Source organism: Anser brachyrhynchus (assembly GCF_964034855.1).
Source record: "Anser brachyrhynchus genome assembly, chromosome: 5".
NCBI lineage: Eukaryota > Metazoa > Chordata > Aves > Anseriformes > Anatidae > Anser > Anser brachyrhynchus.
In genome coordinates, this window is record NC_137699.1 from 65,078,858 (window position 1) to 65,102,432 (window position 23,575).

The 23,575-nt window shown below is 49.3% G+C and overlaps 1 long non-coding RNA gene across 7 annotated transcripts in view; it reads right to left on the reverse strand.

Annotated features, from left to right (window-relative positions):
- LOC308195914 overlaps positions 1 to 23,575 on the reverse strand; it is a 314,751-nt gene that overhangs the window by 209,089 nt on the left and 82,087 nt on the right. The window lies entirely within an intron of this gene.

Below are 23,575 nucleotides of genomic sequence, written 5' to 3' on the forward strand. Positions count from 1 at the left end.
AAGCACAAAGCAAAAGAAAACCCGCGCAGAAGTCAGATTTCGGAGCATGCCCCAAGCGCTGGGCAGGACCGTGGGTTGTCAGTGGTCCCATGCATCTCCAGGGGAGCAGCTGAGCAGAGGCAGCACGTCCCTCCCGGAGTACTGGAAGCAGAATGCAGCCCTTCTCTCTGCTGGCTTGAAAAAAAGGCAAGAAGTTGGTTCCCGTTAGAAAACGCATAGCGGAATTTTCCAATTCAGTGGAAAAACAGAAAATCCAGGTCAGTTCAGACTTGATTTTGCTTGAAGGGTAAATTGGAAAACAATTCACCCCTCCATTTATGCTGTACAGGAGCTGGAGATGTTCGCCTGCCACTGGCAGCCCAGGAGCGGAGTTGCAGCGGGCAGGAGCGCTGCTGGCTGCCCCGTGCCCCGCGGGGCTGGGGCCTCCTGCGGCTCCCCCTGCTCCGCGTCCTGGGGCTGGGGCACAGCAAAGCCCCCGCCTGGCGTTGTGCCTCGTGATGCTCCGCCAGCACAACCAAAGGGAAAGCTGGCCGAGCAACGTTTCACAGAAATATCATTTCCAACATTAATGCCTCTTCAAACAAGTTTAAAAGTCCCCCAGAGGTGGGTTGGTTTTGTGTTTGTTTGTTTTTATTCCGGTAGCTGAAAGCCAGTGACTGCGCAAAGGGAAATGGCTCGTTCTGTTTCCCTCACCCACCAGTAGGGTACAGGCAAAGAAGCAGAGAAGAGCTGTGCCATGCTTCATTGCTCCGAGTTCCTCGAGTGCTCGTGAGATACCTCTGTCTCAGAGAACACAAGCGCTTTTTACTCCCTTAATGTCACCCCACATTTGGCACCCAGTATTTGGGAACTGCAATGTTTATTTGCCCTGCTTATGTTGCCCAGCAGAGCTGTGGCCAGCCCCCATACCCCAGGGGATGCCTGCTGAGCACACCCTGACCTGCGCGGGGGCTGCGGCACGGGCAGGGGACGACGGCAGGCCTGGCGGCACGCTGAGTGTCTGCCAGAGACCGAGAACGCTCCCACCTTGTCTGCTCCCGTCTCACAAATCCAGCACTAACAACGTTTTCGCCATGCTTTCCCATGCCTCCCCCTTTCTAAGGCTACCTGCTGTCCCCTCCCGTCCGCACCAGAGAGCAGACAAACTGCTGTGGGGAACGAGGACGGTGACGGCGTACCTAAAAGACAGGGGCAACTCCAGCAGGGCGAGGGTGGAGGAAACTCCTGCACACACCTGGCACCACGGCAGCGACGTGTCAGGTTTCCTGCATCGTCTGGCACCGAAGCTGCCGTTTCTGCCTCACACGCATCCTTTCAAGCTCACCGTACAGCCCCCGGTGATTTAGTATCAGCACTTACGCACTCAAGGGGGAGAAAGCAGCATATAATTAAAATCAAACTTTTATCAGTTGAAAATGACAACTAATCCTTTAGCTAGAATAATACTTGTAACATTTAATTGTCAAAAATATATATTTCCAACAACTTCTGTGCTCCAAATCAGCTTACTGTCCAAAGGGTACGTGATCCTGATGCACTATGAAAAGGCAGAATAAAGGGGTTGGTACTCAGAGCTGGTTGGAAGCTGCTACTAAATTACATGAGCTTTGTGATTGAGGAGCAGGTGCCTTTCTGTCACCATTTCAGAGCACAGTCAGTGTACTTAAAAGGAATCATTCAGGTGCCTTTCACAGTGCTGAACCTGCTTCAGCAGAGTGTGAATGATGAAGGCATGCTATAAATTAAAAACTACTTCCTCAAACTTCCCTGCTAGCTTTTTTTTTTTTTTTAATTTAAAGGAAAACCATCAAAACAAACAAAACCAAACTACTTGAATTACTCAGGATTACGTGCCAATAGCTGCCAGAAAGCAAATGCTGCATGACCTGTAGCCCGGGGGAGGACGTAGCATTAGGACACTAATGGCTGCAAGATGCAAATTGCTGCCATGAAGTGAGTTGCTGTGACCGTTTTGACCCAAAGCTATTACAGGTTGTAAAAAGGTTGGTTTGTTTGTTTCCAAAGCCATCACTGAGCTTCCCTTCCCTTCCCTCCCCTTCCCTTCCCATCACACTCCCAGGAGATGGATGGTCCCTGGAAGGACTTAGAGAAGAGATGAAGCTGACAGCACAACGTGCCTTTAGCATATGCTGCTGCACCAGATCTCTTTCCTTGCAGTGGTGTCATGATATGTTGGCTGTGCTTACCAAGCACATGTGCACGCATTGGTGCTAAAACCAAGCAAAAAGATAACCCAGAAATACCTGACTCCAGTAAAACCCAGCTTAGGCTGGTGCCGCGCTCAGAGATATCAGCCCCTAGTTTGGCACTGGCGGGCCCGCCTGCTCAAGCAAGTGCCAGTCTGGGGACTCTGGGAAATCCAAAACTCCAGACTGATAAAGAGAGAAGAAAAGCTTTACAGTTGTGCTAGCAGTGTCCTTCCCTCGATCCAAAGGGCTTTTGATTAGTTATTAGATTAATTTCCTCATTCCGCTCTAACTACAATGGATGGAGATTAATTTATTAAAGGTTTTGTATTAACCAAAGAGTCTTAAAAACTATTGATGAAAAAAGACTTTGAGGGCAATTCCTAATGAGAGCTTGTGCCATCTCTAAACTTCTATTGAACTTCCAGATTTCCTTTGAAGAAGCAAAGTGTTTTAAAAAGTTTCCTAAGGTGACATAAAACTTTCTATTTTATGTATTTTACAATAAACCATATTTTTCTGCTGAACCCATGTAGAGATCTAAAACTATCAAGCAACAAGTCTGCCTATTAAAGCCCCTGCCTTTTGTTGGCTATTTCACTTGCATTAACTAGGAAATTGCCCAGCCCCATTGTCGGTAAGATAAATGTGTTCTCGCTGGAAAATGTTAGCGGATTTTAATAGCGGGTTCCACCTCATAATTTCTTGTTTCTTTCTAGATACATCGTAATGGTATCTGCTTTGAAGTTCTTATCTTGCTTTATCTTTTCTTCTTTAAGAAGCAATTTCTTGTTATTTCTTGTGCTGGAACTAGCCTTTATGTAGAAGTCTGAAAGCACAAAGAACAAAAGTGTCCAGCCTTGCAGAACTGTTAGCACGCGTCTCATAGAAACGTCTGCAGTTTTTCAGAACCAGTGGAAGCGTGTAACTGCCCTTCAGGTCTCCCCGGACTGCCGGTGCATCGTGCAGCCTACCCCTAGAATGACACCTCGGGTTGGTGCTCAGCCTCTCTGGGCCCAGCCCTGAGGAGGACGGGGAACTCTGGACGCGAAGCATCTGTAGCTGTACACACCGTCTGCATGGTGCTGAAGACACCGTCAAGCAGCTGTTGGAGAGGAAAAAGCCAGACCCAAATGTACCAAAGGGGAAATCTCAGGCGTCCTCATTTTTACAGCAGAAATACAAAATTTCACAAAGCCGTTGTGCCACCATTTTGCAGTGAGAAGCACCGCGGAGCCTGGTGCCCGTACAGCCTGCCAGCGCCCCGGCAGGATACAGCTGCTGTCCCGCCTGGGTCCCCGGGGACCAGCCCAGGGCACCACCAGCCCTCGCAGGGTGGCAGGGGAAGAGAGCTCAGCAGCACGGAGCAAAGGGATCAGGCCCCTCAGATTCCCACGACCTCCTCCAGGCACACAAAGCAGAGAAGCCCTACCAAGAGCCCTACTAAGAGCCCTAAGAAGGAGGTGCATTAAGAAGGGCATCCCATGGCCTGGGCTGTTCCCAGGCACCTTAGGAAGGTAACCAAGGAAGGTAAGAAATGCAACAGCAAAGGCTGTTTTAACTCTTCCGGCAATGAAAAACATATTCGAAGAGGGAAATGACAGGTGGGTTACAGAACTGCCATGCCAGTATTAGCTGCTAATATAAGTATTAAGAAAACATGACTTCCATAAAATATTTAGGATAGAACATATAAATATTTATTAATTTTAATCAAAGAGAATGAGAAAGTTGTTCTGGCTTCAACTTTTGGGAACCAAAACAAGTTTGGCCTGACAACTGCTACTTGCTTGCTTTTCAGAAAGGAAATAAAAAGTCTGGGGAAGCAGAAACCTTCCACGGGACATAGCTGGGGAACCAGTACCAGATACAGGCTTGAGATGCCAACAGCAACTGAAGTCAGCTTGTCCAGATTTGACTGGACACAGTCCTGGGCAGCTGTCCAGGGGACTGGACTAGGTCATATCAAGAAATTCCCTCCAACCTTCTGTGATAAAGGGATTAGAAAATAGCCACGCACTCTGCTAGCTAATAGAAGTGTGTACCTTTGTTGGTATACGTCACATATGTATATGTCTACCAGTATATATACTGAGTGGACTCTGACATACCTATACAGGATCACAAGAGGGAGTCAATCATCCTTATCCCTCTACTTATGTTACCTGGATGCCAAGTTCACACAAGATGTTTGGGCCTCTAATTCCTTTTGTACTCACTTCCCAAAATAAAACCTGCCTGTGAAACTTCAGTTTCCTGCTGGCACAAACCGTGGCAGGATGGGTAGCGCCTCCAGGAAAAAGCAAGATGAGAGCTGTGCCCTTGAGGGTGTCTCTGAAGCACAATCCCTCCAAAATAAAACCTATCTGATGCAGGTTATGCCCTCCTTGCTCAGGGCTGTGCTGCACGTCAAAGTCTCATTCGACACAACTGAGAAGGTCTCCCAGTCCTGATCTTACGGACAGCTCTGTATTTGTGCCTCGAGTCTTCAGTCAGCCACTGACACATGACCTCAGGTGCTCTGTGAAGAGAAGGTCGGGCACAGTGTATGATTATTAACTAGCTACGGCAAGGAAGACGCACGCATCAATAACTGGTGTATCACAGCTGCCACTGAGCATGGTCTGCTGGGAGGCTCCGGCACAGGGGAATTCCCCCCAGGGAGAATTCCCTGTGCTCTGGCCACTGGGTAGGGCTTGTTTCTTTCATTCATCTTTTGTCTGTGTTTTCCACTTGGACCATGCTCTCCCCCACATTCTCCTTTTAAGCCATGCAACGTATTTTATTTGGTACGTAGCATAAAAGAAGAGATAGCAATTGCTGCAATAGCTCGGCAGAGCGGAGCAGGGTTCACACATCCCACTTGCATTTCCAAGGGGCAAACAGAAATGTACCCACATGCGAATCAGATTGGGCAATTTCACTCCCTGCAAGTAAACAAAATTACTTATTCTTAAAAATCAAAAGGTAATCACTCTCTTTTCAAATTGTGTGAAAAGACGGAGACTGGATCTCCATTCCTGAGACACGAATCAAACCCAGACTAAATTTAATGATGTTAACAGTCATCTTCAGCTTTCATAATCATTCAAAGGGCTTCTGCTGAATTTATTTGATCTCAGGCTTTTTGCTCACATTTCAGCAGTATTTTAGAGAGCCTATAATGTCTGAGAGGCTTCATGTTCTGAAAAGGGAAGGAATCACAAGACTAATATTACTATTTATTACTTTTTTCAACTCAGTCAAACTTAAATTACATGCACAAAACTTCGGGATGATAGAAGGCACATAAACGCCCATATTTAGTATTTTGATTAGTCACAGAAGAAAGCAAATCATGAGCTTGTCTATAGAAGTTGCCAAGCTGCTGACAAAGTCCTTCAGAAATAATGCTGGACGATAATGAAGTCTAGTTTATGAATGAAGTTTGTGTCAAGGTAGGACAGCATCCCTTCAGCATTATAAACAGCGCTTTGATGAAAGTTTCATAAATTGTTTAATTTTTCTCTTTTATCTTCTCTCACCCTCCCCTCCCCAAACACTATCCTTCTTCAGAGCAGCCTCCACAGAGGAACAGCTGGGTCGGGAGACGGGAGAAGCCTCCTGAAGATGACAGGCGGGGGGTTCTCACTGCTCTCTTGGAGGAAAGACACCTCAGTTATGGATATCAGATATAAGCAGAGGAGCAACCAGCCTAGACCCTGTCACACGTACGCTCCTAGAGACAAAGGCAGCTGAAATACAATCAGTATTTTCGTTTGGACAGGAATGGATGACCAGAAACTATTGCCCTGTACAGGATGCCTCCAGGCTCTGGTGGAACAGGTCAGCTCCCTAAGCAGTACTGAGTATATCACATGGTAATTATGACCATGGACCGCAGAGAGAGGACACTGGGAACCTAGTTGTTCTCGGCTAATGTTTATTTTTAAATGGAGCTGTATTACCAGAAAAGATTAAAACCTTTCCTAGCTCCATAAATCCTCCAGCCCCGTGACTCAAGAAGCTGCCTGGGAAAGGGAAGTTCACAGTCATTCACTCCCATTGCCCAGTGGTGGTCTTCATCCCACGTACCCCTTTCCTCCAGGAACTCAACTTCAGGCCCATCCCTCTGCCCTGTGCCACAGGCCCACCTTCAGCACCTCCTTTTCTCTTCCCGTTTCCTGGAAATGTGCCCTTGCCTTCACTTTTAGGTCCGAGGCCCCACCAGGCTGAGCCCGGGGGCTGCTGGCTCCACGCGCACGGCGGGGCTGCGCTGCAGGGGCCTCTGGTCTCTCACGCTGATTCCTCTCCCAGCAAGCCAGTAGTTGTTGATGTCAGAATGACACGCAGATATCACCCACTTTTATTTAGAGAATTACTAAATTGCTGCAATCTCTAGGTTCTCCCTTATCGTGTTGGTTCAGCTCGTGCCTGCTCCGCGCAGTTGCTGCCTTTGTATTGCCTTTGTTCAAATTTGCATTCAGACAACAAGCCAAGGAACGTGCACCTCGCCTCTGCATCGCCTGACATATTTCTCTGGATAGCTGGCAGCAGCTCAAGCAGCCCTTCTTGTAGGGAAGGGAAACCACCGAGAGGATCACTGCGTTCCCGGAGCAATGCTGGATTTTTGTCTTTGTTGTGTCTCGTACCGCGCTGGAACACTGCTGGGTGTTCAGCAAATAAATAAATCAACAGATCCGGACAGAGAAGCCAGATAAAGGCTGCAGAGAAAGGTCCCTGATTTGCACGTTGAGTCTGTTCATTGATCATCTGTGGTAAATCCTGGCTACAGACAGCAGAAAATACAGGGACTGCTTTCTTGGACATACCTCTTCGTTTCAATGTTTGCTTCAAAGCGTTCAGGCGCAGCCGGCCCGCGGGAGGGCAGGGCCGAGGCTGTCAGCACGGAGACCGAGGCTTGCAAAGAGCCACCGCAGCAAGCAGCAGAGAGCCCTGTCTGAGCCATGAAAGGGGGAGGTGTGTAAGCCCTTCCCTTTCCCCATCACAGGCTCCCGCTTCCTCTTCCCAGCTAAAGCTAAGAAGGAAAAAATGCACTTTAAGAGAATGGCTCCTTTGAAACGAGGCAGAACACGGTTACAGGGGGATGAAGACGAAGCCTTGTGATAAGGCCACGGGCAGCAAGAGCAGTGATGCTGGGAACAACGGAAATTTCACAGGTGTTAGAGCTGAACTGCAGTACAGGCAGCAGGGCGAAAAGGTGCCAGGGCTTTAGGGGGAATTTTTCTTCCCATTATTTTAGTGATACCAGGGAGAGGTGAGAGACACAGAAATAATCAAGAATACCCTGACTGAAAAGGGAAAACACAAACGTGCACAACAATTGTGTCGTCTGTGCTTCCCCACAATCAGGCGGTATCTTCTGCTGAGCTGCCTCTCCAGCAAGGCTCTCCCACCCCACTGGGTGCGCACAGGGGCAGTGGCAGGCTGCGGGCAGACACGTCACTGCCTTTAAGAGGGCGGCACCTGCAGGGACACATCACGTGCAGCCCTCCCGAGGCCTTCACAGTCGTTAAAGCTCAACACAAAGATTGACTTTTTTGTTCAGGGCATAAGTGTAGTGGGGAACGCGCCCACCAGCAGGCAGGAGAGGTGCCGCAGGGGGTGACGGTGAGCTGTGGCAGAGCAGTGACACGCGCGGCCCCGCCGCTGTCCCCACTGCCCCGCGCCCCGAGGGGCTGCCCGAGGGCAGGGGCTGCTGCGAGCCGAGGGAGAGCAGCTTGTCCCTCCGTGTCCTGCCCCAGCTGAGGAGCAGCACCGGCAACCTGCGAGAGCAGTTAATTGGGGTAATGCAATTAAATGATTAAACAAATTAAACAAGACACAGCTGCTCTACAGGCCAGCTCCAAGGTGCCAAGTTTCAATTCTAATCAACCGGGCATTATTCTCTTTAAGTGATCCTTCGCATGACATCTCAACAGGCACTGCAGGAGTATCACATCTCACTCTTTTTTTCCCTAAATGTTCTCCAGATGCATTCTGGTCTTTTTTAAAAAACTATCACCAAGTAATATGTGCTATCATCTATATAGAAAGCAAAGAATAAGTGAAGTACTGAACACCTTTACTGCCCTGAAAACATCTAGGTGTCTCTCCAGCACAGTGCTCCCTGCTGCAGGATCTCTGACACCTTTTTCCCAGGTGTGGTGTGAGAGTCACACAGCGGCTCACCACATTAAGCTCAGTGCCCACCATGGAAACATGTACAGCAAAATACTGGGGGGACTCAAAGAGGAACCAGAGCACAGCCCTGATTTGGGGGCACACGCAGAAACTGGCAGTGTCCTGCTGGTGTGCTCGGGATCTGGGCAGGGGCAGAGCCAGCTCTGGCCGGGGTGGGAGGGGAGAAGTGGGATCAGACTGGAGCTGCTGCTCTTCCCTTCCAGTGACAGATTACTCTCATTTGAAAGCTTATTAGAGCAAAACTCATTTGTACTGATGATCCTTCCCAGGAGCTACAGCAGTGTGCTAAGCAGTCCTTTAACTAGAGAAGGAGCTGTGTTGAAGATGCTTTCTGGCTCACATTTGTTTCTTCTCCTAATGGTTAAATGCTGCCAACTGGAGCAGACAGAGTCGCCTCCTTGCCTGAGTACTTCAGTAACGTGCAACCAGCTACTCTACCTCAACGACCAAAGTTGCCGCTGAAGAAGCCTGCTCGGAAGCGTTTCATTTCAGCCAGAAGCTCGGAGCGGGTGGAGGCGGCAGGCACTGGGCTCACTTCCCTGGCCGGCCCGGCGCTGTCATCGAGGCAAAACACCGGGACACACGCTCCGGCAGGAATCGTGCATTTCACACCACATCCACCAGCTACTGTCCATGGTATCTGTGATAATCCTGACGGCTTTGTCCCCCTCGCACAGAAGCAGGTTTAATCATAACAGCAGTGGTGCTAATAGCACTGCCATTGCTGCATGATTCCCTGACCACGTACCAAGCTCACTGTGCAGCAGTACCGTCTTCATTCTGGATGCCAATTAGTTCCAAAGATGACAATTAAACATCTTTACACAGAGTTATGCAAACGCCAAAGCAAACTCCTCCCCGTACACCGGGCCCATTACACTTTAGGTTCCTGTGCTGCAGCACACAACAGCGACGTGTGCCCACCTCGTGTGACCCCAGCTGCAAACAGCTGCCACCGGCCGAGCCAGCCCAGGTTAGCCAAGACCTAACTTCTCTGTGCAATTTTTGGATGCCATCTGAATCAATCACAGGCGTTAGAACTTGGAAAGACTGAGAGATCACCCCATGTGTACCTCCACCCCACCACAGGATCAACCCCATCAGTAGGTATGCCCACGGTGACACTCGTGTTTTACATTGTGTGCCAGCTGTCCGTACAGCACCAACTCGATCAGGGACAGGGCTTTTCACACGTACTGCATTGCTTCCCTGTCATTTACCGTATGCCCTGCTCAGCCAGGAGCTGGAAGAACGGCAGTAATAAAGCTGTTTGTTGCCTCAACTCTTCGTGTCACCAGTGTCTTGCTCGGGCATGCAAATATTCATTAACTAGAGCTCCATTATATCAAAAGCCAAGATGTCTCAAAGCAGCTGCTTTCACGTTCTCTTGCTCCTGCCCCCAACAGCCAGTGTTGTCCTCTTCTTCCCCCGGCCCTTCACTGCTGACCTCTGCAAGGACGAGACATTAAAGAAGCTCCCCCCAGAGCGGCCCTGAAGATTTTCGGGGTGGCCTATGTTTCTGAAACACAATCAGACAGTATACGTTGCTGATCAGTCATACATGGACTGACAGAATAAGGAAAAACCTCACCCGATCCCCGAAGAGAGGGCCGAGAGCCATCCCTGGAAACAAGGGGCACAGCCTTGGTGGGAACACACAAAACCTCCGGGGTCAGAGCTCAGCCTCTGCGGGAGGCCCGGACGTCAGCTTGATCTCCAGAACTCGTGCCCAGCCTTGGGTGGGAACGTGTGGCAGAAGGGCTGCTGCTCGTCACGGAGAGCCCAGGAGAAAATCCCCGCCTGGTTTTTGCCACGTCCCGATCCCGTGTGGGAGGCTGGGGAGACAGCACCCGGCAAACCGCAGCCTGGTGCCTGACGCTGGGAACGCAGCAAGGTGTCCTTGCTAACATCTGCCTGCTACCTGCTGCTGTGGCTGCAGGAGGCTGTGGTGGAAGTACTTCTTGGCTTACCTACGGCTTGTATAAAACCACTATTTTGCTATTCATTGAGAGTACAAATAAATGATGCACGGCTGTGCTTCTCTGTGGTTTTTTTTTTGTTGTTGTTGTTTTTTTCTCTCTAATTTGGACTTGAAAAGTTGAAAAATTAAAAAGTTTTACACATAAATTTAACTGGATATTTAATCCTCTTTGCAAGCTTGTGTATAGGTTTCATAGCTTAAGGCTCTGGCACATAATTAACATGCCCTACTCCCATCACGGTTTTCTCTCAGAAAAGATTCTGGAAGTTATCAGAAAACACCTTCTCTAATTTTGGTATGCAAAATTCTAATTACAGTATGAATTTTTTATTTCTTAATTCTTTACCGTTTTTGTTCGCCCTCTGGGTACTGAAATATAATTAATTCTGCTTTACTTTTTCTAATAGATTTATGTGTATTATCATATATATTAAATTTTCAGTTCTGTAACTTTTTTCATTTTTATTGCTTCCCACACTGATGATGTTCACTTCATTAAAAACATGTAATCCCTGAGCTGCGATCAAGACATAATTGCTCATTTCTGTATTATAACAACACGCATGTTCTTCATATTTTATTAGTGAAACTCCCTGTTACGCTTGTGCGACTTGGAGTCACCTTCCCGACTGCACGTGGATCCCAAGCTAGGCCCTTACAGCACCGCTGAGACCCGTTCACATGCACTGAAGGCAGCCGGCGGCACGCTCGGAGGACACGATAAAATGCTGCTTTTCCCCCCAGCCTCCTGCACGGTTCTGCACAGAGAGCCCCCAGCTGTGGCACAAGGCAGCTGCCCACCGGGAAGCAGGGGAGCCGCACGCAGCGGGACAGGTTGCGGCACCGAGCCAAGGCAGCGGCGGCTCCACGTGAGGCCCTGCGGCTCGTGGAGGGGAAAACTTAACGCTTCTGCACAGACAGTAGGCTGGGTCCTTCAGGCCCATAATTCTGCTTCTCACATGTAGTCCGGCTCCTCAGAGGTAAAATTACTGCTCCTAGGCATGCTCAGCCACGCGTCACTTCCCAGACAAAGAATTGTTGAAAAAATACTAAAGTTTTGCTGAAATGTTTAGCAGAATAGAGCAATTCCTTTCAATGGAAATGGAAGAAAATGGTAGGGTCCAAAATTTATTCCCCTCTTCCCTCCCATTTGTTTTTCCCTTTTTGAGAAAATCCCCTAAAACGTTTCACATCATTTATTTTCAAACTGAAACATGCAGTTTCCCAGTTCAAAAGATTTTTTGTTCACATCTCGAGGTAATTAAAGCCACAAAATAGATTCAAAACAGGAAAAAAAAAAAAAAAAAGAGCAAACAGATTAACTGATCTTCACCACTACTTATTATTATTATCATATTAATTTGCTGGTAGTAGAGATATTTAAGATATTGACAATTCAGCTGGGAACAGTGAAGTATTTCAGGTTATTTAAGCATTTTCAACTGTTCAACTTTTTTTTTTTTTTCTAGGGTGAAATCATTTTTCTGATCTCAGAAACTGCCTCCACTTCTGAACGGGCGCTCACTGCATGGAAAAGACGCTGACCTCCTCAATTCCACTAACTTTGCACTGTGCCTCATTTGCTGGTGACTTGTCTTGGAAATTGTATTATTCATATCACCGTTATTTTTATTTCAGCCTTTTCTAAGCACTTAAAAAATAGGAAAAAAAAATCCAGTACAGATAGAGAACAAAGCCAAAATTGTTTTAGCAGTTCACCTAAAGCCACACAGTGTGTTGTTACTAAGGGGGGACAAGGGACGCTGTAGATGATGCTTTTCTCTTAAGCACCGGTTATTTGGAATGCTAACAAACGTTACAAAGCGGATGGTAGCACCAGTAAGCACGTCTTATCTGTCCCTGCTGCAAAGCCATCATCCCCACACTAAACAATAAAATAAAATATTGCGTGCGGCCCTGGCTCAACTCAAATCGTTAAGGTATTTGCCTCACCTTGACACAAATGCTGTTCAGGCAGCCTCACAGCTTGCTATAACATGTCCACAATTCAGAAAATTAAAATGCTTCCTCATATGGAGCTAATCACCTGTATTAACATTACTCACAGTGAATTTTAGTGTTGTGTTAGAAATACCAGGTTCCTGCCCAGCCTTTTAATATCCTGTTTCTTGGTCTGATGTACAACAGAAACTGTTGTTAGCAATTACCTCCTACTTGTAGCAAGCTGTCAGAAATAACAGGGAAAAGCTGGAATAGTCATTTCGGCAAGATGTCAGCTCTCATTGAAAATCTCAGGTCAAATCGGAGATGCGTCTGCTGACAGAAACGACAAAACACAGCGCCGGGGGCAGGAGGCCAAACTCTGCCTTTGGGGAAGGAGGGGGTGCGGCCAGGTGATGGCCTGCCAGCCCCCTGCTCCTGCCTCACCCCGGCCACCACCACCTCCGCCGCCCAGCACCCGCTGACCGACACGCTTCTGTAGCTCCCTCGGCCTGCCCAGCAGCCTGGCAGAGACCCCGGAGAGGGAAATCCACCCTAACTGGTCCTTACTGGTTGCTGCTTCTTGACACGGCACGACAAAGGTATAACAGTGAAAAATTACCACGAACGCAGGATGCTGATACAAAAAATGAATGCTTGCCGCCTAGCAGCGTGGTGACAGGCACTGTTTTACGCTGTACTCAGACACAGGCCCGGCCACCTGGCGAGAGGCCTTCAACACGCCGCTCGGAGCGATGCCTGTCACCGGGCACAGCCAGCCCTTCGCTGGCTGGAACAGGCCGTGCCTCTGGGATGAGCAAGGGGTTGCCTCCTAATCAACATTTACAAATCTACACAGGTACACATCTATTTATGCAATACCTACACAGGATTTCCACTCCGTTGGAAGCAGTGCCAGCAGGTGGAACCAGCCTCTCCCCCCAGACGGGGAGCCAGACATCTCCCTCAGACAGAGGGGCTGCCGTCGGACGGAGACGCTCTATGAAACACAAAGAGTTATTATGAATCCAACTGCTAAAGCCAAGAGGAGTCTCACCTTATATCTCACTCCAAAACAAATAGGTAGGAACTTAACTTCTTCTTCCTCCAGATAGGAACAAAGACTAGAAATTGAAAACCCGTCTGCCTTTCCAGTGGATGATTACAAACGGCTTCGGCTTTGCCTGCCATTTTGACCTTCACAGATATTAAGAAAACTGAACAAACACAACGGTGGCTCTACCCTTTTTATAGGATAACTACCTCTCCTACCACCCACTGTGTCCCGTCAAAACATCTCACAAGATCCTACGCAATATGGAAATCAGCCATTATGCTGATTTTATAAACATCAGCAAAATAAATAGGCCCAGAAAACGAAAAATATTATTAACATGACCCTGCAGCTTTACAGAATTACACGTGATTTTGGAAAGGGCTGTGGACTGCTTAATCATGTGGCAAAAAAGCGCCATTCAAAATAATTTTTACTTTCTTTCAAAAAATAACAAAAAAAGCATAGATTAAAAACAGCCCAAGCACATGAAATGTGCATACCATTAGGCCAAACTTTCATTTTAGCTGAAACTTTACTACTTTTGCTTTAGAGGGGAAAAAAAAAAAAGTCTCTGACAGCCTCCTGGATGATATTAAAGATGGTCCTGCGGTCAGATATAGAAAATCTCACTGCAGGGGCTGATTGCCTCTAGGTCCCTCTCTCTGGCGTGGTGTCAAGACCTCTCTCCAAGTCCAAATGACAGACCCAACAGTGTCATGGCTCATTGCAGCCTCTCGGGAAATGACAGTGGAGGCAGCTGTCCTCCCGGGCCCAGTTTTAACTTGTCCTTCTTCCCAGCTCAACAAATAAAGATACCCCTTGAGCAGAAGAAATTAGGGAAGAGAGGGATTTCTGTACTGAATAATTTCATCAACACATTATTTCACCTGGCAGCTACTCTACGAGGGCACTGCTGCTTTCCAGGTGTACGAATCTCTAGTTTGTCAGTGAAGGTTGCAGTATGGCCCTTTATTTTTTAAATCGTTTCTCTTTCTCTCTCTCTTGTTCTCTCTCAGACTTGAATATGCTACACGATGTCCTGTATGTTCGTCTGCATAGGCAAGACAACTCGGCACAACACTGTGTCAAAGACAAGTAGTGGCACTCAGCAAAAGGCATGCAGCAGCAGTGTGTCCTGAGCCAGCAATGACACCCATAACACGAACCACACACGCTGGGGTTATTCTAGGAGATTACAGTATTTTATTTAAACTCAGTAATTCTAATCTGTGTTCCTACAAGGCACAGATAAACGCTGATGTTCTGTTAAAACAATACTGATAGTTCAGTTGTTTGCTTAGAAAATCCCTGAAATCACAAAGTCGATTGTATAAATCCACACCCAGCAAACCAGACTACTGTGTAGTAAAGAGAAAAGAAAAAGGGTTTCAGAGACAAAACCAGGAGAGTTTTCTTGGTTCCCCTCCAGCTGCAAGAGCCCGTGTTTGGTGGCGGTGCTGCTGAGGGACCCAAAGAGGCAGCACAATGCTGTGCTTCACACCCAGGCACGCCTTCGAACCCAGCAGGACACGTTATGTGATTCCTCGCCTCCGCTTTGCTCCTTTCCAGGAACAAGCTGTGCTGAGCACACGCTGCAAAGGGGCTGCCTCCCACCTCACAGCCTATTCTGAAGGAATTGACCTTCTAACGTAGCCAGCCTAATGGATCGGCCCAAACCCAAGACGAAATATGACAAATATCAGGCCCTTCTGTCCCCAGCTGAAAACATCAACAAACAAACAAACAAACCTGTTAAGATAAAGAGAATGAAGCCAGACTGGAACAAGGCATTCGGGTTTCTGGGTAATCTGGTAATACCTGAGCCAAAGCGGAGGCGTTAAACAGGAGTCCCTTTGGGAATATATGACATTTCTGGCGAAAAACATACAAACAGAAATATGGTTTTCAACATAGTTTGAAAAGAAGTTCTGAAAACTTTTCTGTTGGCAAAAGAAGATGTGCCTACAGGTGCAGGGGGTGGCACCACTGCTAAACCCAGGCCAGAGAGCTCCCAGCTGGGGGATGGCTGGGCCCCAGCAGCAGCGCTGCAGGCAGCGACACGGGCGGAGATGGGCACGAGGCTGCGCCGCTCCCCTGCCATCCCCACAGAGCCCTCCTGCCCCCAGCTCCAGCCGGGAAGGCAGAGGTGGGGAACGTGGGCCCCGGGGGTAAGAAAGGAGAGCAGAGAGGGGAAGGGTGCTGCACGTCCTCGCGTGCTGAAACCCCGACACCTCGTCACCTGGGGCTGCTTCCGCATCAAATTTGACTGTAGAGAAAATGAAGGTTACTTCTAAACTGCAGCAGGGGTACTGAGGTGCACTGTGCCAGGGCATTAGCACGTGACAGCCTGCCTTTAAAAAATCTCTATCTTGCTTACCCAAAAGCGACCGTTTTGCTTTACAGCTGCATCCTCGCGGCAGTGAGGAGCAGAGGTTTGAGGTGGAGCTGTCGGCCTCGGGGAGAAGAGAGGCACAAATAACCTCAGTCATTCAAGTCAGTGGCTGCAGCCGTCGTGGGGCTCCCGAGCTGCACGGAGCTCCAAAGCCACCATTTGTAAGCACCAGGAAGTGACAGGTTGGATCTGAACAGCCCAAACCTATGAACACCTCAGCAGAGGAGGAAATATTCCAGCGGGAGGAAGATGCAGGCAGAAAGGTTGTACAAGCGCAGCGAGAACAAAACCTCCCACTGCAGTGCAAAAGCAGGAGGAGCCGCAGAACAAGGCAGCACGTACACTAGGGCAAGGTGATGATCTGAGATTTATTTGAATATTAATTTCTCAGAAGACTTGTGAGCCTGTGGTTGTCGTGTTAACTCACTACTGTGTAGATACAAAGCAAAAAATACTGTTTGCAACTGAAAAGATGCCTCAGGCCCTTGCGTGACATTAACCCTGCAGATTTTGGTATGTGGCTTCCCAATAACACGTGGTCCAGGAGTGAACAGAGCTGCAAAATCAAACTGCCTGGAGAGGGGAAGAGAGGGAAACCCCACTGGAGACCGGGCTCTGGAAACGCGGGAGGCATTGGGACATCACAGCTACACTCCCCTTGCTGCGTGCACGGGGTTTGCTTCTGGCACAGAAGCCCCGGGAACATCTGGTATTTTTACGGCTTCTGGGCTCCAGCAGCCAGGGTGAGCAGCAGAGCTGCGCTACACAAGCTTCGGTGCCGCACTCTGTAGGAAGATGTTAGTTATAACATGTAAGGGCAACATCGGTAGGGAAAGGTGGAAGTTTTGGCAAGTTTATAAAATACCTTGGGCTGAGGAGTCAGCCTTACCACCTTCAGGCTGTAAGAGCCTTTGATCAGACACTAGGTAAAGGCTCAAGCAAACTTGAAACAAGACACAGCATTAATCTCACAAACACTGGAAGATCGCAGGAAAAAGTCTATGATGATCCATAAGGAAAGGCAGGCAGTGCCTGAGCATGGGGCAAAGGAAAAAACATCTCAGAATAGCACTCAGAGATCAAAAGGAAAGTCTCCAAGAGCATTTGAAGCATCGGTTGGCAGCTACTCAGAAGAGTAGCTGAAACATTTGCAATGAGAAAGCTTGCAGTGGGTTACACAGCCCGCTAAGAGCGTGTAAGCACCAGCAGCATTTGCAATGTGGCAGAGCTGGACAGGGATGCAGAAATCAACACTGAGCCTGCTTCAGCTCTACTAACACTGAACGTCTCACCGCTGGGCAAGCAGGTAACCTTCATTCTTTGCATAGGCAACTACTTAACAGTGTAAAGATAAAGCTGGAAAAGTTAAAGCTGTAACAGCCATCAAAACTACGTCACACGCTTGGTTTTACCAAGGAGGAGGATGCGTTACAAGCCTCCTAAAGCTCGCTTCCCTGGAAATCATAGAGCAAGGTAATGCATTTACTGGTCCCTGAAGCACCCCCGTGTACCTTCTCCTGTGCACATACACAAAATCGCCAGGTGCATTCTTTCGAGGCGTTTCCCACCATTGCAGAGGCAGGGCAACGGGCACGCAGTGATGCCATCCGCTGGCCGTGGCTCCCTGCACAGCCGGGCGTGCAGCGAGGCAAAGCAGACACGGTCTGTGCAAACTCAGCACCCCTCTGAAAGTCACTGCACCTCCAGCGGAGCTTCGGGTTTGTGTCCCCTACCTAGGGTGTTTCACCAGAGGACACGGAGCAGCAACTGGATACTTGCTGTGCTGCCTCGAGGAAAAGCCGAGGCTGAGACGGGCCCAGCCGGAGGCTCCGACCTGCCCCGCTCAGAGGCAGAGCTGCCGGAGGAAAGCTGCCCAAGGCATGAGCTCCACGTACAATCTGCCTCATCTCCAACCCTGTGCAGCAAACCGCACGCTGCTGGGACATCGCTGCTGCCAGGAGGAGCTGGGCCATACTGCCCTCCCTTCCCATCACAGCCAGAGAGACACGGAAATCACCAGGCCAGCCCCAAACCCCTAATTTGCAAACTACAGAACGCCCGGTGGGTCTTCGTGACTGCAAAACGTGTTCTAACACTAAAAAAGTCTGCCGGTGCCCAGACATCGCGTGGGCTGGGGCTGGCAGAGCGGGCGCTGAGGGATGAAGTCCTGCAGATAGCAACTAGGGTGACGAGCACAAAGCAGTCACCGCCGTCTGCTCCAAGGCCCTGCTGCTGAACTCAGACTGAGCTCGGCTTGTCTAAAAGTGCCAGCACCGCGGTTCCCGGGGGTTACAGAATTACAACACAAACATCAAAAAAGGTTTAAAAGAAGTGAAGGTAAATTAAGGATTGAAAAACGCAAAGCAAGGGATCTAAGCCATTTTATAGTGGCCCCAGCAGAAGTAGAAGCTGTCAAAGCTTGCTCTATGGGCCAGAAGCACTAGTCAAACACAGCAGAAAGGGCTGTGCTGGTGGCTTGGGAAGAAGGCGGCGCGGATTTGCTTGTGTTGGCTGGGAACATGGAAGCAATGGGACCTACCTTCAGCCCTGCACTGCCCGGGAGCACGAACAGCTCAGCGATTTCCAGATGAGGACATCACTCAGTGTATTTTCCCCAGGAATCTATTCTAGCGTTGATTTGAAATCTGTGATATTACTATGCACTATTTTTTTTAAAGCTTTTTAATCCACTACCCTTAAATGTCCTCCTTGCAGCCCGGAGCTGAGCCCTGCTACACCTGTCACTCACGGCAGGGGAAAGCGGTCAGTGTGGCAGATCTTTGAGCACACCGATCAAATACTGAGCCTACATTTCTTTCCCGTTGAACCTGCAGTTATTGGGTACGCTGCAGTGAGCCAGGTGTAGCACGTTATTTTCCCTGCTGCCTTTTAGCCTAATCTCACGTTTTCAAAGTGCTGCCCTGGGATTTAGCCACACATTTGCACCTGGCCTTAATGAGGGTAGTGAAAGCGGTGAGGCTCCCAGCTAACCTGTCCCGCCGGAGGGTCCGTGTGCCCCCTGCTCTGCGGGACGCAGCCCGCACACCGCACCACGCAGGCGTCACCCACAGACGGGCCCACGTCTCCCCGGGGGCCAGCAGTCCGGGCAGGGTGGGTGGTTCGGGTGCTGTGCTGACAGGGCTGCTCCCTGCTGGGAGATGGAGAAGCAAACACAGAAAAAACAGACTTGGGTCTATGCCGGCCCCTTCGCTGCCAGCCTCTCCGGCTCAGCCTCACCGGCATCTGTCGTTCTTGCCGCAGAGCCCTCCCGGCAGCAGCTCTCGGTCAGGAGCAGCCCCACGCCTGCGCCTCCTGGTCCGCCGACTGCCTGGTTTGTGCCGTCATGAAAGGGGATTCTGATAAGCCGCAGCACAGCGACTGCTCTGCTGACCCCAAACCCCTTCCAACCTTTTCTTTCTTCCCCCTTCCCACCGCTAGCCACCTCTGAGAGGGACCCCATATAAAAATGGCAAACAATTATCATTAATCGCCAACTGAATGAGAATCCATTACAGTCTGATACCTCAAAGCAAAGCCCTGCACAGGTGAAGAGAGGAGATGGTGCGTAAGTAAGGCTAACACCAGGAATCCCGTTTTCCAACAGGGGAGTTTTGGGTACTTTTGTATTTAGCTCAGCGCTCTGCTGGTGGCCAGCCCGTGCGGCAGGCAGCTACGTGCCACTTCAGCCATAGCAAAGCACGACGTGGGGAGGTGGCACGCGCTGATGCTTCAGCTTGCACCAGCAAAGCACCGGGCAGCTTACCGGCCTGAGGCAGGAGGCAGGGTCTCTCGCTCCTTCTGCACCTCTCCTGGCATCCTGACAGCCTGGGGGGATCTTCTGGGGAGGCACTTTCTAAAAACACGCCACAATAGCAACGTAAATGCATCCAATAAGGTAAACTGCCTGGGCAGCAAGAGCAGAGCACACAGACCCCTGCCAAGTCACACAGGCACGGAGAATGGGAGGAGAACAGTTTGTCCAACTCCACATGGGAGTTAGACAATGACACTTCAAATGCTTCTTTTTCCTTTTTATGTTTATCCCTACGGTCATCTCCAGTGAAATGCTCAGAAATTCTCCATAGGCACTAATAACCATTACGCAAGGAGCTGAAGCTGCACGCTCCTCCAGATCTCCTTCTCCACACCTCCAGGGAACACGGGAACGTCCTCAGGTCACACCTTCTCACTGAAAGGGCCTCACAAACACAGAGCCGTGCTCTCCCACACAAGGAGAGATCGATTTGCAAGCGTGACTTCTCCTCGCATCTTGAACCCGGCTGTCCCAAAAGCAAGAGCCTCCGTATTCATTTCAGCCAGCCGGTGACTGCCAAAGCCCCGTGCCAAACCCCACGTTTCCGTGATGAAGAGGATGGCAGAGGGAAAACCAGTTTCTGTCTCCCCACCTCAGTGTTAGGCGGTGGGGCCTGCGGAGGCGGTGGGGTTGCACCAGCCTGACACCGCTTTAAAACACACTGAGCCTCCCCCTTCGCAGACTCAGCCGGTTGTTTTGTTTGTAGTTTTCAGAAAATGTGTGTTCGAAACATTTTGCCTGCAGTACTCTGCTGGCAGATTGACGGTTGTAGCTACGGCCAACACAGGCATGTGCTCTAAATAAGGCTCTCGAGGCGGGTAGCCCTCTGGCTGCGAGCAATGTCCCTGCTGATACACCGAGGACCAACGGAGGTATTTCACACACAAAGCGATGCCGGGATCAGGCATGGCACGGCAGAGGCTGGAGATATTTACTGGGTGAAAGACAACTCCACGGCGCCTGCCAAACTCTGAAGCAGCAGACTCTGAATTCTTGAACACCCAAACTGAAACGGCCACCTGCACTGCAGCACGGGTGAAAGCACAGCGCTGGCGGGGCGATGAGCGCCTCTCAGCACGTAGCACATGAGGCTACTGCGTGAACCGGTGACCAAGGTTTTCTGGTAGACCATCCTTACCCAGAAAGGCTAATGAAAAGCTAAGGATAGTTCTGTAATTAACTGCTTAATATTCCAAATATAATTTGGGGGTCAAATGCTCTTATGTTGTTAGATTAGCATATTATCAAATAGCTGCGAAAGTAGCGTGCGGGTTCACGTGTCCCTCAATCACACGGAGAATCAGAATAAAATTCTAACACAAATTTAACTTGTATGTATTCCCTCTGGGCCCGCTTTTAATCTCTTTTGCTAGATTTAGTGATTTAAGTCCGGCTTCACCATTTTAGAAAGCGTTATGGTGGTAGCAGCACCCTTGCCTGTCTTCACTCACGTGTGAACTTTGCCAAACAGTGTCTGGACAGGCTGAGCTTCTCCTCTCTGAGCTTTTCTTTATTGATGACTTTTAACCATAACAGGCTTGCTATTAGCAGTTTCTGAGTTATTATATATGTTATTAAAGTGTTATTGCCCAACATAAGATGCTTTATGGCAGGACTTTTATAGCACCTAGCTATTTCCTCCTGGAAAACCTCAAATTTGCCAAATTGTAGGTCTCTGGGGACAAGAAAAAATGCTTGCCCTTCAGTTCAGCTGCGTGACATGCTGTCCCCAGGCTCCCCAGTCCTACAGCCACACACTGGTGTCCTCCCCACGCTTCCCTGGGCGCTCGCCCATCCCTATGGGTCTGTGGGACGAGCACGGGCACGGGCTCGCGGGTGGCTCTGTGGAGCAGCGCCGAGGGCAGGCGAAGCAAAGCAGCTCCGAGCCCCTTGCCTAGCGAGCGCTGGGCAGCCTGGGCACACGGCGAGGGGAAAAGCAGCCCCGTCTGCGGAACTGCTGCTTCTGTGTGCCAACAAGAGTCATACAACCTCACAGAAACACCTAGAGATTAAATCGGGGTTTTACACGATGTGATTTAATTCTGGCCATTTATTTCTGTTTATCCTTGCTAGCATTAATTTGATTTAATTCTTGCTCCTCTGAGCTTGAATTTGTCAGTGCCACTAATGCACCTGTAACGTGGCTCTGTGCAGGTCCCGGACGATGCCATAACCAAGTCCAACTGAAAACACTCACACGAGTATCCAAATTCTTCCGGACCCACTACAAACAGCCCAGAAATCTAATGAACTTGTGAAAAACACAGTATAGGTAATTGGTTAATTAAAACATTGTGCATTTCACACTGCATGGCAGGATGTTGGCCACAGGAAACACGACGCTGAGCTCCAGAAATTAATGGAGTTAGGAGGGAGCAATCTATAACATCTGACTGACAGACCGAGGCACACCTTATTTATTAACAGGATCTATACTGAAACGGGGGCCGGCGTGCTGATGGAGAGCTTCATTAAAAAATAGTGTCAGTCTTACATTATCTAAATTACACTTGGATCCATACTTAATTGCATTGGATTAGCCCAAACAGGAGTCCCCTCTCAGGAAATAATGAGCTTCACACCTGACACTGAAAGAGATGGGGATGAATTCCAGAGTGCTTTGACTCTTAATCAGGCAATTATAATTTCTTCTTGCTCCAAAATTAATTGAAAAAAGAAAACAGCTACAACATTCAGACACTTTTACGATAAAAACAGATTCGTGGCCACTTGTAAAAGCCGAGTGATCCATACAAATAGAGGTTTCCTGAGCCTGTCAGAGACCGGTCCCGGCCAATTCCTCTTCCCAGAGTGATAAGAAGAGGGCTCCCCTCCAGCAGCGTGGGTCAGGTACGGATGCCTGAGACACATCAGACACATCCGAACTGTTTCTACAAGGCAAGCTGGAAAGCCTGGCAAAATTAGCTGTTTTTCCTTGTATTTCTTCCAAGAAAAAACAAAGTCTTTCAGCCGCCACTGAGTCACCTTGCCCACACAAAGCCACTGATGCCCCAGGCAGGCGCAGGACGAGGGCACCACTGGTGTCGAGCTGCGAGGTCAGAGCCCATCACCCCCAGCACGTCCCGGAGCACGGAGAGGTTTGAGCAGGGCACTAACAGCCCCGTCCTCTCTGTACCGGCTCTCACCTTTCAGCAGAAGCACCAGCCAACAGAGAAGCAAGTACCGCCTGAATTCTAGCCTCCTTGCAGACTTTCTTGCAGGTTGCAGGAACACCTAGGAAAAAGCTCAGCTTCCTTGAAGGCACTGGCTTGGTGCCCGCTGAAGGAACCGCTTTGAAGAGCTGCAGCCGAGGGAGGCTTTGTACCTGACCTCACAAGTGCTGCCCCACACTTTCTGAGGTTGTTCTGCTGCTTACCCTAAACACAACCCTCTTTTGGCCAGCGCACCTACCCTCTGTGTACTCAGCGCTTCCACCAGATCACCACAACTGCATCCTGACAAAGCTTGCCCCATTCAGAAATTCATGAAACAAGTCTGAGATGGGAGGCGAAGCAAAGCAAAGCTCTTCTGCATCTCCTCACGGGTCAAATGTGTCAGTGCATCTGCCCCTCCGGCACGTCCGTGAATCCTCGACTGAGCCAGGGGATCACAGAAGCTTTATTTTTATTTTGTTAAGACCAAACAGGGTTTTTTTGCTCAATGAATGACAGGCAAACCCACTGAGAAGACGATATACGCCCTACATCTGCTGATTCATTCTGTATGTGCACTCATTAATGGCTTCTTAAATCTACAGAGACACAGCAAGGTGAATGTAGCACAGAAGTAATTTTTTCCCCCCTGATTAATGCCCTCATCTAGTGTGACACCAGAGCCCCATTGATCTCTGCAATCACTGGGAGAAAGCTCAGCAAAGGATAACCCTCCTCTTTACTTAAATTACAATAATTGCTTTAATTAAGAAGCATTGGGAGAGCCTTACTGCCTGCTCGCTCCGCGCCGCACAGGAGGGGTGTGGGGGTGACGGGGCCTCTCCCGG